This window comes from Triticum aestivum, chromosome 2D (assembly GCF_018294505.1).
Source record: "Triticum aestivum cultivar Chinese Spring chromosome 2D, IWGSC CS RefSeq v2.1, whole genome shotgun sequence".
Classification (NCBI taxonomy): domain Eukaryota; kingdom Viridiplantae; phylum Streptophyta; class Magnoliopsida; order Poales; family Poaceae; genus Triticum; species Triticum aestivum.
In genome coordinates, this window is record NC_057799.1 from 628,515,676 (window position 1) to 628,521,346 (window position 5,671).

Consider the following 5,671-nt stretch of genomic DNA (forward strand, 5'->3'; position numbering starts at 1 on the left):
GAGCATGATGAAAATGGAGATAAAGAGGATGGGACATATAACACTTAGAAAGGAATGGGGCACATCTAATACAAAGTTTCTCCACATTATTTATATATTATATAGGCGTCCAAATAGCCACAAGTGCAAAGCCTGATGGCAAAAATCTGCAGAGGAACCCAATTTGTTCTTTAAGTGTCCAGTGGCAATGCTGCAAAAACAAGAGGCCAAAACATCAAAAATCCATCAAAATTTATATTCTTACATTTCAAAAAATTCTCAAAAATATAGATATACATGGAGGCATAATGCACAAGTGTGTAAATTTTCAGGATAAAACACGTTAAAATGAGGGCTGCGCAAAAACAACAAATCTGGGGCTTTTTAACATATGATACTATTCATCCTCGCAGGCCATGAATTTGTCTTTTTTGTACAATCACATTTCAAAGTATTTCATTATGATGTTTTACACACATACACATAACATCCTTGTTTACTTGTACACAATTTTCCAGTTTTTTCTGAAACTGAAAAGTTTGAATTTTTCAAAAAATTCAGCCTCCATGGAGGCCGAGAGCCAAAATGCCTCACTCCAAAACATACACTATCTTATTATACTATATACTATATATCACTAAATGACTTCAACTATTGATGTAAAAGCATATGAAAATGAGCCGTTGATAGAATCTGAATATGGCGCGTGCTCTATCACCGAAGTTATACACACTCAGTACAGTAGAACCTTTTTATCTCACCAAGCGGAGCAAATGCAAGTATCCACCGCAGTAAGCACGTCTGCTATCACGACATCTAGCTTAAGCATTTGATCAAACAGCTGTAAGTCATGATTATCCTTCCGTGCTACAAATGGTAGTCACGTTTGATGATTCAAATTGGACTAGTAGAGACGAGAGAACGCTTGCATCTCGGCTTACAGAGGACGCGATCCCCACGACACTTATGAATGCCGTCATGATTTGCTAGAAAATCCATGTGTCTGACAAAAAAAAAGTATAGATATGCATATATAAAAAACCTAAAACGTATAGACGTGAGAACAGTTGCAAGTTGCTTACAGAGGGCGCGATCCCCACGACAGTGATGAATGCCATCAGGACGTGCTACAAAAATCCATGTGTATGGAAAAAAAATATAGATGTGCATATATATAAAAAACCTAAAACGTATAGATGCAATATTTTATTTTTAAAATTAGTATCAGCATAAGTAAAACTAGTTGGAAAAATCGCTAGAAGGAGGGCTTGAACCTCCGACCTTGTGGTAAAAAGCCACACGCTCTAGCCAACTGAGCTATTCCAGCTAATTTATTTTAAAAAGTTACACATCCTACAATAGAATACTCTCTCACACGCGCACGTGAGAGCTGCCAAAGTTGTTTGTTATTGTTTGCACCTTCATACTACCCACGTGATGGTTTTTTTTAACATAGTACAAATACAAGCACTCATATACACGCGCATACACTCACTCCTATGAACACACACATGCATACCCTACCCCTATGAGCACCTCCGAAAGACTGAACCGACATATCATTTTGAAATTTACGAAGTCACTGTAGGCACCTCGTCGTCGACGGGAACGTTTCTTCCCACTGAATGCGTGTCGCCGGAAATCCTGAAATAAATGCGAGCACCAGGATATTAGAAACCTGGTGGGCTGAGATACCACAGTCCCTCTAACCATCCAACCACGGGTTGGTTCGCTACCCACGTGATGGTTGGTAAGTTTAGCTTTGGTAATCATGGGAAGTTTATAGCCAGATCAAAGCGCATGTGCAGTACACGCAAGAGCTGAGACGATCGAGAAGCGCCATCACAGTGAACCAACGGTGGTCTCCGGGCGATCTATCTTTTCATTTGCCCCTTTGTGAGTCCTTGGCAGATCATAGTGGTTTTTTTTTTTCAAGAAACTTCCAATCTATTCATCTTCAATCATGGCAGTACAAAGAACAATAGAGGTAATAAGAATTATAACCATATCCGTGGATCACCTAGCGACGACTACACATATTGAAGCGAGCCGAAGGCGCGCCGCCGTCATTGCCCCTTCCTCGCAGGAGCCGAAGGCGGATCATAATGGTTTGTGACTGAAGATGGATGAGGTGAGAGGTGACAGCCAAGGTGCAACCGAAAAACAGACCAATCCTTCGTTGAGTGAGGTTTTTTTGAAGTAGGATTTTGGTTCTAATCCATCCAATGGTCAGCACATTTTGACTGGGCTGAAATAGACCGCTCTTTCCTTCATGTAGTATAGTAAATAATTTTTGCCTAAATTAACCCTTTACAGCTCTAGCTATAGACCTTATATGACGCGCTTCTGTGATAGAGAATATCCAACTAATCTTTGTCAATTTCTAATAATTGGTGTTTCGTTAGGTTATACAAATAAAAAAAAATCACAATGTAACTGTTGGACAAAGTTTTTGGAGAACACATAATTGTTTTCTCTTTTTTTATAGCATTTAGTACAATTAACATTAATAAAAAAGATATGTTGTATTGTGATGTAACCATCAAATGAGATTAATGTAGAATAACCTAAGTGATTTTGCAATATAGTTCTACTAATGAGTAAACAATTGATATTAACCAAAAAAATACATCTGTACGATTGAATAAACAAATGTAAAAATTTAACAGACTAAATTTTCAGTCTATAATAGTATACATTTAAACTTAATTATATAGAAAAATAATATACTTTCGATGTTTCAAAATAACTATCGTTCTAGCTTTGTGTTAAGTCAATATGTTCTAAGAAACCAAGTTTTATAAAAGTAGTATGAATATCTAAGAGATTAAATAATGACATTGTGAAGATATGTATTATGATGGAGGGTGAGTATCTTGGTTTTGCAGATGTTGGTAATAAAAAAATGACTTAGCTGAGTTTAACATAGTACAAAGTTAGAATGACTTCCCTAAAAAACAAAGTTAGAATGACAACTAATTAAAAAACAGAGGGAGTGCGTTGTAATTGCAATTCAAAATTATTTGCATTTTTTTAAATGAGGTCTTGCTCTTCTTTTTTGACAAACATGGTGCATATGTAGACGCCCATAATATGCACACACAGTCATCCCTATGAACACACACACGCACACCCTAAGCATCTGCGAGAGAATGAACCGGTAGGTCTTGAGATCACGAAGTCGCCACATGCACCTTGTAATCGATAGGCATGTCATACCACTGAAAAAAGATGCCCCGCTCTTGAATTTCTATCAATAGAAACCATCATGTTACAAACTCTAACTAAAAGTAAAGATAAGCAAAGGAAAACATCCATCTATCAGATTCAGAGAGACCACGGAAATAATGTAGCTAAAGTATCACAAAGAAGATCAACAAAACAACCAATTCAATAGACATAACAATATTTATCCTTCTTGCTCATTTTTTAAATGTGTTCCTTCTTTACATTGTTCTTCAATATGTCAGCATTAATTTACTTCCTCATGTGGATGAAGCGATAAGTCCTAACTTTGAAGCACTACCTTTTATAGTGTTACCTAACCAGAGGTAATCCTAGGCACGCATTAAAAACATATTAAAAACTTGCCACACATTAAAGATGGTTACTAGTCTATATAGGGCCAAGCGTCCAATAGATAATGGCACTCACTGTGTAGCACATCATCGCATCATTTGATGGCAATTGTCTCGCCATCTACTGATCTTCTAGCACTCCTCACCTTTCTCTGCCTCCTCTGTTATTGCGGCGTGGAATATGATGTCGGGGTCTACAACCCAATAATCTTGATTCCAGGTATTAGTTGCCCCAATCTGGAGGCACGGCTGACCGACGCCTATGTGACATCGCTGCCCCGCTGCAACGCGTTCAAGGGGAAGGGATGGTTCTCCCTGTTGAACAACACGTTGGACCTTGTCCGACATGACTATGTGTCGTGCTTCGAGGAGCAGATGCGCCTCATCTATAACCCCACCTTCAAAGACTACCAAAACCTGCCTGGCGTCGAGACACGTGTGCCAGACTTCGGCTCCGCCCACGGATTCACCTCGAAGAACCTAGATGCGTAAGTACACATGATGTACAAGTAATTCATCTGCTAGCTTTCTACTATGTACTGATGTGTATATTGATCTTACACTGCGCAGTGCATATATACAAATATTTACTACGGTTGGTATACTAATATTTACGTTCATATTGATTCACTACATAATATTTGGCGTTAAAAAATCAAAATATATGTCTAGAACCACAAAAATTACATGTGTATGTATATTGTATACTATGTTTTTACGTTCATAATTTTACGTGACATATTTTTTTACAACCGATATATTTCCTTATGTTCTCATTTGACTTGCGACGTAAGCAATTTTTTTATGGGACATAAATATATGATGCGGTGATGTTAAAAAAAACACACACACACACAGAAATAATTTTTTTTGGAAAACTCTTTACAGAGCCTGATGCTTTTGTCTCTAGAGCATTGTGGATCTGAGAATTAATGCTTACATTGCATTCATGGTGTTCAGGAGCCGTAAGGGATTTTGCATGACAAGGGTCCTCGAAGAGCTTGAGTTGCTTGGGTATCATGACGGAGATAACCTTTTCGGAGCTCCCTACGACCCACGACATGCTCCTCCGCTACCGGGCCAGCCATCTAAGGTGTTCTCCAACTACTTTGCTCGTTTCAAGGATCTGGTGGAGCTCGCAAGCGAGAAGAACCAAGACAAGCCGGTCATCCTCGTCGCGCACAGCTTGGTGGCATGGCCACCCTCAAGTTCATTAACTGGACTCCCATACCATGGAGGAAGAAATTCATCAAGCACCTAGTCCTCATATCGCCTGCACTTCCGGGAGGCTTTATGGAGGCGCTCACGAATCTCGCCTCAGGACCGAAACCCCTTGTTGTCCCGACAATTCCGCGCTTGAGTTTGCGGCCAATGTGGAGAACCTTCGCGAGTGCCCTTTTTATTCCTCCCATCTTCCCCGACTTTTGGTCACAGGCTGCTCGTGATCACCAAGAACAAGAACTACTCGGCGTATGACTACAATGAATTCCTTCCGGCAATCGGTTTGAACACCGAGGTCGTGGAACGAGTGCTTTCGACGAAGCTGAGAGTTGATGCACCGATGGTGCCCACAACATACCTCAACGGCGACGGCGTGCAAATGCCGGAGCAGGCAGTATACTGGGATGGTAACTTCGATGTGGCTCCCAAGAACGTATACGGCGATGGAGACGGGGTTATGAATTTGGTTAGCGTTCTTTCTCTCGTGAATGATTTGTGTAGACAACAACAGGCTAACATACCCTTTAAGTTCGTCAAGATTGTTAATGCTACACACTCTGACATTGTTGTTCAGGAGCATTCGCTCCAGAAGATCATGTATGAAATTCTAAAAGCAAATCGCTGAGGAGTCATCATATGTTATTTCTGTTTCTCTTCATATTAAAGACTTCCAACCTCACTATGTAATTGTGAATTATTTTTTGATTCGAAATGTGGACCATACCGGTCTCTGCACCGATTGATATAATTTGATACTATTGTAGAATATTATTCTTTGGGAAAGATGTCAATGTGGAATATTATCAACATATTGTAAAGATTTCCTAAAGGTAAGTGAAATTGGGCACAGCTGCCCGTTGTAAATTGCATACTGAGCGGAAACAATATCAGGA

The 5,671-nt window shown here is 39.6% G+C and overlaps 1 non-coding gene and 1 pseudogene across 1 annotated transcript; one reads left to right on the forward strand and one right to left on the reverse strand.

Moving 5' to 3' along the window:
• Positions 1-1,232: 1,232 nt before the first annotated feature.
• On the reverse strand, positions 1,233-1,306 carry TRNAK-UUU (transfer RNA lysine (anticodon UUU)). The gene has a single exon. It is a non-coding gene; the product is annotated as a tRNA-Lys (tRNA).
• A 2,353-nt stretch (positions 1,307-3,659) lies between these two features.
• On the forward strand, positions 3,660-5,403 carry LOC123050565 (lecithin-cholesterol acyltransferase-like 1; annotated as a pseudogene).
• Positions 5,404-5,671: the final 268 nt, after the last annotated feature.